At 36.4% G+C, this 11,336-nt stretch overlaps 1 protein-coding gene across 1 annotated transcript in view; it reads right to left on the reverse strand.

The window, feature by feature from the left end:
- Positions 1-10,771: 10,771 nt before the first annotated feature.
- The window catches only part of LOC107561511 (protein transport protein Sec24D-like), a 36,673-nt gene continuing 36,108 nt past the window's right edge, over positions 10,772-11,336 (reverse strand). Inside the window, exon 24 of the mRNA XM_016245964.1 lies at positions 10,772-11,086. The gene's annotated coding sequence lies outside the window, so the exon portion shown is untranslated. The remainder of the gene's footprint in view (positions 11,087-11,336) is intronic.

Genomic DNA, 11,336 nt, shown 5'->3' on the forward strand with positions numbered 1-11,336 from the left:
ACTCAGGCCATCCAAGATATAGTACTTGTTTCTTTATTGGATCAGATTTGGAGAAATGTAGCCTTACGTCACTTGCTCACCAATGGATCCTCTGCAGTGAATGGGTGTCTTCAGAATGAGAGTCCAAATGTAACGGAGGCCAGCGGGTAGATGCCGTCCACCTCCCATGCCGGAGACCCAGGTTCGAGACCCACTCAGAACGAGGTGTGGCGGTGAGGACCCAGGACCGAGGGGTTACATTGGTGCCGTGACCCAGATGGGATTGAGGTTTAGGGGGGTGAGTGTAACCAGGCCAGCGAGGGGACCGAGGGGTTACATTGGTGCCGTGACCCGGATGGGATTGAGGTTTAGGGGGGTGAGTGTAACCAGGCCAGCGAGTAGGTGCTGTGCAGGTAAATCTCACTCCTCTGATCTCAAGAGACGCACTAGCGACTGATGCTAGTGGCTGCAGTCTTCAGCCTCCTTGTTGATGCCGTCCCCCTCCCATGCCGGAGACCCAGGTTCGAGACCCACTCAGAACGAGGTGTGGCGGTGAGGACCCGGGACCGAGGGGTTACATTGGTGCCGTGACCCGGATGGGATTGAGGTTTAGGGGGGTGAGTGTAACCAGGCCAGCGAGTAGGTGCTGTGCAGGTAAATCTCACTCCTCTGATCTCAAGAGACGCACTAGCGACTGATGCTAGTGGCTGCAGTCTTTAGCCTCCTTGTTAGTGCGTCCGTCTCCCATGCCGGAGACCCAGGTTCAAGACACACTCGGAAGAAGAACGAGGTGTGGCGGTGAGGACCCGGGAGAGAGGGATTACACAAATAGCTGATAAAAACATCACAATAATCCACACCGCTCCAGTCCATCAGTTAATGTATTGTGAAATAAAAAGCTGTGTGTTTGTAAAAAGCTAAGGCATTTTAACTTTAAACTGTTGCTTATGGCCAAAATACAAGTACATAATCCATAATAATGCTTCCTCCAGTTAAAAGGTCTATCCCCTGTTGTCCTTATTTCTTTAGAGCTGATTTGGACTGTTTTCACTTGTAAACGGTTCTTGATCTGTGCAGATTTCTAAGAATATTATGGATAGAGGATATTAATTTTGACCAGAAGTAACAGTTTGTAGTTAAAACCATCTTAATGATAGTGATATAAACATGCAGCTTTTACATTTTAACTTTAAACTGTTGCTTATGGCCAAAATACAAGTAAATAATCCATAATAATGCTTCCTCCAGTTAAAAGGTCTATCCCCTGTTGTCCTTATTTCTTTAGAGCTGATTTGGACTGTTTTCACTTGTAAACGGTTCTTGATCTGTGCAGATTTCTAAGAATATTATGGATAGAGGATATTAATTTTGACCAGAAGCAACAGTTTGTAGTTAAAACCATCTTAATGATAGTGATATAAACATGCAGCTTTTTGCTTCACAAGAGATTTATTGATGGACTGGAGTGGTGTGGATTACTTGTGAATTTTTGTGATGTTTTTATCAGCTGTTTGGACTCTCATTCTGACGGCACCCATTCACTGCAGAGGATCCATTGGTGAGCAAGTGATGTAACGTTACATTTTTAAAACCCTATACCATTTATCCAAATCTATTACTTTAAGTTAGTAATGTGTCACACACAGTATGACAATAAAAATTAACCACATAACACAAATTCATGGTATATTAACTGTTTCCGTTTTTAAGCACAATCAGTAATAAATCATACTTCTTTCATTAAATAAGTACAAACCTGTGACTCTGCAGCCTTTAAGTTTCTACAGAATCATTCCACATTGTTCTTAACTACAACAGTGGGTCCAGCCAAAACAGGTGGAAAGTCAAATAAAGATTAAGATGTTGTATGTTTTCTAAAATATATTTAAAATTGATCTTTACAGTTTTTTATTTTTATTTATTTGTTCAGAATCATTTGTCAACTAGATCAAGATGCTATATTATAGATTTGGAAGCTACAGGTAGCAAATCAAAGCACACATGTTGTATTTGTCTTATTAAACACTGTTACAAGTAATGCTGCTTATATGTATCGTAATTTTAATGTCCTTGTGAAAAATGTCACGTTATGTTTACATGTTATGTTGTATGTTTTCTAAAATATATTTAAAATTGATCTTTTCCAGTTTTTTTTATTTATTTATTTGTTCAGAATCATTTGCCAACTAGATCAAGATGCTATATTATAGATTTGGAAGCTACAGGTAGCAAATCAAAGCACACATGTTGTATTTGTCTTATTAAACACTGTTACAAGTGATGCTGCTTATATGTATCGTAATTAAAATGTCACGTTATGTTTACATGTTTCCAGCACTGTAATGCTGCTTATATGTATCGTAATTTTAATGTCCTTGTGAAAAATGTCACGTTATGTTTACATGTTTCCAGCACTGTAATCACTGTTCTCAAAGCATCTTACCGTGTGGGTTTATTTATTGAGCTAACTAAGCACATCAGGCTGTCTGTAGCCATACAGTATTTGTTTTCATTTGGAGGTTTTGACCATCAGTATTTGTGTCTGCAAAGGAGCTCTGTTAATGTCAAAGAAATGTCTTTCAAAGCATCAATTAAAAAGAGATAGTTCACCCGAAAATGAAAATTCTGTCATCATTCTCTTACCTTCCACTTGTTCCAAACCTGTATGAGTTTCTTTCTTCTGTTTAACACAAAAGAAGACATTTTGAAGAATGTTGGTAACCAAAAGTTTGATGGTAGCCACTGACTTCCATAGTATTTTTTTTTATTTTTTTTTCATTACTATGGAAGACCACTGTTTGGTTACCGTCATTCTTCAAAATATCTTCTTTTGTGCTCAACAGGAGAAAGAAACTCGTACAGGTTTGGAACAAGTGAAAGCTAAGTAAATGATGACCGAATTTTCTTTTTTGGGTGAACTGTCCCTTTAAACCTGTCTAGAGTTGGTTTCAGGATGTTCCTGAACTTATTACCCCACAAAATATTTGTTGCCTACGTTAATTAAAAAGCTATTTATTAAACATTACTTTTACATATAGAATATTTTGTAACTGTGGGCAATTCATAATATTAAAAAAAGTTATAAATGTAGTTCACCAAGAGTACAATGTTCTCTACAACATCGCCACCTAGTGGACATAAGTTGCACACAACGTGGCTGACAACATGATTTATGGAGTAAAATTGGAGAATTAATTTCACACAATAACACACCGCAAAAATGAACGGTCAATATTTAGATCCAGTATTGTTCCCATATTCTGCCTTTAGAATCTTCCATTAAAATCATAATCATACCTCGCACAAATCTTAGATGAATCCCTGTGGGAAAATGTTTCATGCATTTCAGTTATGAGCAGCAGTTTCCACACCTGCAACAATAATTCTCAAAGCTTGACATGTGAGCTTTCAAAGTCTTAACCTGTAGACCAGAGAACAAGAGAGAGAGATATGAAGTAATCTGAATTTTATAACTGTGTATAAATATAAACAGGCCGGTCCAGACATCAGATTGAATAGAATTAAAACATCGATTTGTATTTCAAATGTGTGTGTAGATATTTCATATATTACAAACAAGCATTTAGTTGCATCCTCCCACTGTTTTATTTTCAAATCTTACTTTTTGCTTTTTCCAATTATGCAAATAATGTTTATCTTCATGGGTTCTATATCATACTGTATCATGTCTGTCAGTTTACTTTTATTAGATTTGCAACCTGCATGCCTGATTCACATGAGCTTATCCAGGAGAAGAGTGCATGAGCTTTTCCCTACTTTAGAAATCAGTGCCTTTCTTTGTTAATGCTCATCTCAGACAACCTATACTTTCTGTCTGATTTTATTGTAATTGAGTTACAGTATAGGACGTGATTCTTTTTTTAGTTCATTTCTGCAAACAATGCTATGTCATGCTGTATTTAAGGTTTCCCATTGACATTCTGAGGATGCAACATTTCCTGCGAGCGGCGTGAGAGCCTGACAGCTGCATGTATAGAGAGTGAAGAAGGCTTTACGGTGTTAGTGAACGGCCTTTAGTGATGGAAAGAGCTGACTGGAGCAGATCTAGTGCTCTGTGGGGCTACCCCATGCTTCTCTGTGGAACTAGACGAGTGCATTTTGTAACATAGAGTCAATAAACCGCTCAGAATGTATGTTTCATGGCTCGTTCATTGAATGTCTGATCACTGGTAATTAAAATCACTATGGCCACATACAGTGCACACTGTGGAGTTTCAGAAGTGACAATCACATTTAAATATAGGAGTCAAAAGACCTTTGTCAGATTAGACGCCATATTGAATTTAACACGGATTAAAAATGAGGCAAATCTGACACCTATGGAAGTTCGGTGGCAATGCAGTAAAGTGAAATAAATAGCATCATTACATTTTTGGATGTATTATATGAAGAATTTTGTTTTTAAGAAAAAATGCCAGAGAGTTGCAGTGTCCATAGAAATTTCATCTGGCATCTTTACAATAGTGCAAACAGAATAAAATATCCTAATCACGTACTTTTCACAAATTACAACATTTAAAAGTCTACTTTCTACTTTGTCTACTTTCAAAGGGTTTTTTTTCCTCCTCATTTTTCCAGAAATATGTTTTGTCAGCTGAACAATCATTTTGGCGTCTTTAGCATTTGGTATCCAATATTCTTGACCAAAGTATTATTACAGCACCAAAGACTTCGGTGAGTTTAACTAAACCACCATGTTTTGTGTGTTTGGAATGGACAGACAGACAGACAGACAGACAGATAGATAGATCTGGCAAACCTACACGTACCTCATTCACTGTGATTTCTTGCATACTGAAGAAACACAAATCTGATATATGGAAGGCGGATAGTGCCAAAAGTCGTTAAACAGAATGCATGAAATATGACCATGTCAACAAGCACTGTTTGTCCATGTTAACGTGACAACACGCACAGCAGCAGTGTTAATTTAGTCAATGAGGACGACGACGAAAAGTATTCGTTAACGAATTTTTTTTCTGAGACTAAGACGAGACGTTGACGAGCTAAAACTAATATCTGATGATAAAAACTATGACAAAACTTATGGTGCGTCTTTGTTAACAAGATAAGACGGGACTATAATGTTATTTGAGGACTACCGGACAATCAAAATACATCCTATAGGCTACTGTCTTGTCCTTCAAAATGTGCATTCATGTCATTGGATTGAAATCGGATAAGTCTCAGTATGTAGTATCTCAGTATCTAGTCTCAGTATGGCAGCCACAGTGGATGGATAGGCTACCAAAATGCTAACTAGTGATCTGAAACAATGGCCTCAGCACCTGAAGGGGTAGGGATAAGTTGACCAGACATCAGTTTTTCCAGGGAATCACAATTCATTGTCGATTAACTTAAAGTTAATGAAGGCGGGATAGGCGGAATCGCGCTGATAGAAGTGCTCTCTCACGTGCATGCTCCACTTCTTCAGTTCTCATATACAGCACACAGCAGTCCAAATGTCTATCATGTGAGTATCTCACGTAAAGACAGTCAGTTATGGATTAAGTGAACGTAAACAGGTGGGTGAAAACTGAACGTGTGTCAGTATTACATGCATGCCTTCCGTCTTAAAGGAACAGCATTCCTAATTAAGTACCTATCCATGTCATTAATGTTAATCAACAAAAGATGTTAAATAAATATGTCAACCTACTGCATCTGAAAAATTGAATTGAATTGAATTTGTATCTCTTTCGTATTTGTCTTGTCTTATTCTGCTTCTTTTTCAAAAATTATTTATTATATATTAACAACTATAATTAAAAAAAAATAAGTTGCTCCCTTTTCACTACTGTAAAAGGGACAGTTCACCCAAAAATGAAAATCGTCATCATTCATTCACGTTTTTCCAAATTCAATCCTTGATTCAAATTTCTCATAAGCTTAATTGATTTGGTCTAATATTTTTGTTTGAAGACTACACATAAAATAGCTACCAAATAAATGTTGGTAACTGCAGTTTGATTAAAAGTAATGACTAAAAGTTGACAAAAATGCAATGACTTTTCATCGACTAAAACTATGAAAGACTCAAATGACTAAAATGTGACTAAGACTATTAACCATTTTCGTCTCAAGATAAAGACTAAGACTTAATCAAAAATGCCTGTCAAAATTAACACTGCACAGCAGCTAATGAAACTGTTGTATTTGAGACTATATGTGAATATGTGGCACTATGGTACATTGGTTTATATGTATACAAATGCCAGTGTCATGTTTATGCATGAAAGATGTTGTAGTGGTACACTGGTATGCATGCATGCAAAGATCAGGGGGGTATTCCAGAAAGCAGGTTATGTGTCACACCTGGGTGTGTTTAAGGGTAAGTAAGCGGATAAACTCAGCTTTCGGTTCCAAAAATGGAGGTTACTTTCAGGGTTTGTAAGTAGCCATAGCAACTTCAGAGTTATCAGCGCATGCGTGACCAACTGACAAGACACCAGTGGGCGTGACGGATTGCGCACAATATTATATGTGACCCTGGACCACAAAACCAATCATAAGGGTAAATTTTTCGAAATTGAGATTTATACATCATCTGGAAGCTGAATAAATAAACTTTCCATTGATGTATGGTTTGTTAGGATAGGATAGTATTTGGTAGAGATACAACTATTTGCAAATCTAGAATCTGAGGGTGCAAAAAAATCAAAATATTGAAAAAAAATCTTTCAAATATTTTTGTTCTTAGCAATACGTATTACTAATCAAAAATTAAGTTTTAATATATTCACAGTAGGCAATTTACAAAATATCTTCATGAAACATGATCTTTACTTAGTATCCTAATTAATTTTGGCATAAAAGAAAAATCTATAATTTTGACCCATACAATGTATTTTTGGCTATTGCTACAAATAAACCCCAGCGACTTAAGACTGGTTTTGTGGTCCAGGGTCACATGTATTACTACAATATAGTTACGTAATTAATATATATATATATGTATGATATGTTAATTACAAAGCACTAATATAAGTCATAAATACAGTAATATATTATTCTAATATGGTTATTATATTTATTTTATAGGCATATATAATAGTTATCTGTATACATTTTAAAACACTAACACTATAATGACAAGGTAATGTTTAATATATTATATTATATATTTATTACATTTTATATTATCATCTCACACATCATGGATCAGCATTTTCTATAATTTATTTTTATAATAAAAATGTATTTCTATAAAAAATCTAATATGACTTACTATATTATTAGCATCAAACAGACAATATAATTCTTATTCTCAAGGATTAAAGATTAAACGGAAAAAAAGAAAAATGACTGCACAACCACCAGTTAGGTGGCGATATGAACCAAGCATGTAAACAGCCTTTAAACAGAAGAAGAAAGTAGTATGGCGTGCTTTTTCTAAGCGTTCTTTTCCATAATGACTTGTCGATTCATCGCTCTGTTGAGAATGTCTTGCGTGTTAACCAGGAACTTACCCTGGGTTGAATGAACTTACTCCTGGAAGCATTTTTCGAACCAACATACCTCAAGTAAGCAAGCCTTGATTTTGTTTTGGGGGTGTACTAGAACATGCTCTTATACTTGGTGGTTCAAAAACGCATTATTTTTCACATAATTTACATTATTACAATACCTTTCTCCACAGCTTGGCACAAACGGCTTGATTAGTTCCGGGTTTGATGAAGGTCCGCTTTCCAAAAAACAAAATGTGTTGTGATTGGTTAGCTGTCCCAGTGTGTTGTGATTGGTTAGCTGTCCCAGTGTGTTGTGATTAGCGAACAGCTTGGATGGTGTTTCAGTACTGCCCCGCCCCTTGCCAAAGCAGCAAGTTCCATCTGCTCCGGTATAGTTAAGGATGGCGTCAATATTGCCATATCAATTTGAGCCGGATTCAGACTATTGAATATTGAATAAGAGGATCGCGCAGAACCTTTGCATGCACGGATATTGCAAGACATATGAGAGTGGTAACGTTATCGTTGTTGTTGTTTTTTGGCTAAATCACGTTTTAGATAGGATGTCAACAATGCTTAAAAATAACTGCATTTACTATGTACAGATAAGTGCATATGTATTATGTTTATTGTTCTTTAATTCTAACATTATTACATGAATTGCAGTGAAACTGTTACACAGTTGAATTGATTTATACCATAGTCCAATGTTTCCCACAGACTTGCACTCTATTTGTGGCGGCATATATATGCAAACTCATTCTCTGCCAGCAGGAGGCGCTGTGGCTAGAATGTGCATGTTGAGACACACAATCAAATTTGTCATCCTAATGTGTTAAAACAGTGTGTCGTTACACATACTAAAGAAACAGAGCGAGAACTGACACCTTAACAAGGCCAGAGTGTGCTTGTCTACACATACAAAAGATGAACAGTGCGTGTTGACAGTTAAATTTCACATGGTCCACTTAAAGACTTTTGGCCCTATCGGCCTTCCATACTGATATGAGTTTAATTACATCACTAAAACTAGTTGTTCAGTTCAGTACATGATGGAAATGTGATTGTGACTACCTAATTTTTTCGGTAGTTAATTCAGTCGTAGAATGCGGTTGTCACTCCCATAAATTAGTGAACTGTGTGGGTACAGAACAGGATTAAGCACTAAAAGGTGAACTGATAACTGAGTTCAGCTGCAGTGTGTATGTGGCCATTCATTTCAGTTCAGAAAAATACACACAAAACAAATACACTTACAAGGTTAACAGGGACTACACCTTTATTTAAAAACAGCTGTATAAAGGTTTTATATTGAAATGTACATGACAGGCTGGCTTCAGCTTCCAGAAATGAATCCTTGATGTGTTCAATACGAAGAACCACATGCGTGTCGGTTCCAAAGCACTAATGAACAGGTAGAAAGGCTAGATGCATGTGACCTGAGGTACAGTTGCTTATGAGTCCTTAAAATCCATCTCAAACTGTAAGAAAATATACAGTATTGGTCCAGAGATGTACCATTAAAAGTCAGAAAAAATAAGACAAATGTATTAGAATAATTGCTCATGTTATAAAACATATCAAATTGGAAATGTTTCAAAGAGCAAAACTGTATGAAGTTAAGAATAACAAATAATGACAAAATAACAAAATAAAAGGGACGTTCCACCTTTAATAAACGTTCAGTTATTAAAAAAAAAGAAAAAAAAAAAAAATATGTTTTCTTTGAAGGTCTAATAGTTAAACTCTTAACTACAGGAAAGTCTAGTTCATTTTATGAATATTATGGGCATGATGTTAAAAAGCAGTGGTGTCCCTCTAAACATTTTGAAGTACTGATGTGCAAAATAAAGTTGAGTAAAAAAAAGTACACCTCAGTAAAGCAATGTCACAGTAAACTAAAGAAAGGATTAATGTGGGTAAATCTAGAGGTAAATCTGCTTTAAAAAAGTATTAAACATTCAAACGTGGCTAGAATGTGCATGTTGAGACACACAATCAAATTTGTCATCCTAATGTGTTAAAACAGTGTGTCGTTACACATACTAAAGAAACAGAGCGAGAACTGACACCTTAACAAGGCCAGAGTGTGCTTGTCTACACATACAAAAGATGAACAGTGCGTGTTGACAGTTAAATTTCACATGGTCCACTTAAAGACTTTTGGCCCTATCGGCCTTCCATACTGATATGAGTTTAATTACATCACTAAAACTAGTTGTTCAGTTCAGTACATGATGGAAATGTGATTGTGACTACCTAATTTTTTCGGTAGTTAATTCAGTCGTAGAATGCGGTTGTCACTCCCATAAATTAGTGAACTGTGTGGGTACAGAACAGGATTAAGCACTAAAAGGTGAACTGATAACTGAGTTCAGCTGCAGTGTGTATGTGGCCATTAATTTCAGTTCAGAAAAATACACACAAAACAAATACACTTACAAGGTTAACAGGGACTACACCTTTATTTAAAAACAGCTGTATAAAGGTTTTATATTGAAATGTACATGACAGGCTGGCTTCAGCTTCCAGAAATGAATCCTTGATGTGTTCAATACGAAGAACCACATGCGTGTCGGTTCCAAAGCACTAATGAACAGGTAGAAAGGCTAGATGCATGTGACCTGAGGTACAGTTGCTTATGAGTCCTTAAAATCCATCTCAAACTGTAAGAAAATATACAGTATTGGTCCAGAGATGTACCATTAAAAGTCAGAAAAAATAAGACAAATGTATTATAATAATTGCTCATGTTATAAAACATATCAAATTGGAAATGTTTCAAAGAGCAAAACTGTATGAAGTTAAGAATAACAAATAATGACTGGCATTAACTGCAACAAAATAAAAGGGACGTTCCACCTTTAATAAACGTTCAGTTATTAAAAAAAAAGAAAAAAAAAAAAGATATGTTTTCTTTGAAGGTCTAATAGTTAAACTCTTAACTACAGGAAAGTCTAGTTCATTTTATGAATATTATGGGCATGATGTTAAAAAGCAGTGGTGTCCCTCTAAACATTTTGAAGTACTGATGTGCAAAATAAAGTTGAGTAAAAAAATTAAGACAAAGATATTACTTGGGGAAAAAATGGGATAGCAGACACAGCGATTCCATTGCAAGACAATTATTTTGCATGACTATAGTTCAGTTTTATGTGATGTTTTCATCCCTGAAGTCATAAAATAAAGAAAAAGAGCGTGTTTTGTACTGCATATATCCAGTCACAAATCAGTCTATTAATTTAATAGACACTGCACAGATTTTTCATCTGAAAACACTGTTTGCCACTCAATCCAGACATTATGAGAACATTTTATTCATTTGCTGCATTAAGGATTCAAAGAAATGTTTCCCTTTGGTAAATGTAATCTGGGGGAGTGACTTAAGAAAATCACTGAGACGATCTCTCAATATAATGGCTCCTCAGAACAGCGAGACGTGGCGCATTTGAAGGAGTTCAATCTAAACACCCATTTCCCTCATGTCAAACACTGAGGAATAAAGCAGAAAGTTCACACTCAACTGCAGAAAGAGAGTTTGGTCGTATATCATAGGCAGCTATAGAGGAAGAGGGCTGTGCGCTGTAACACACTTAACTCTTTCTGTGTGTGTGAGTGTGTGTGTGTGTGAGTGTGAGTGTGAGTGTGAGTGTGAGTGTGAGTGTGAGTGTGAGTGTGTGTGTGTGTGTGTGTGTGTGTGTGTGTGTGAGTGAGTGTGAGTGTGAGTGTGTTTGTGTGTTAAGTTGTTAAGTGCCTGATCTCGCGGTGGACGTAGCACAGGAAGTCCATGTAAGACGCTCCTCCGTGAAGACCCTTGTCCTCCACCAGGTGCTGACGGAACAACATCTCCGATCGGTCCTTCTGCTTCACTATCAGCAGCTGCACAGA

Source organism: Sinocyclocheilus grahami, unplaced genomic scaffold (genome assembly GCF_001515645.1).
Source record: "Sinocyclocheilus grahami isolate Dianchi unplaced genomic scaffold, SAMN03320097.WGS_v1.1 scaffold776.1, whole genome shotgun sequence".
Lineage (NCBI taxonomy): Eukaryota > Metazoa > Chordata > Actinopteri > Cypriniformes > Cyprinidae > Sinocyclocheilus > Sinocyclocheilus grahami.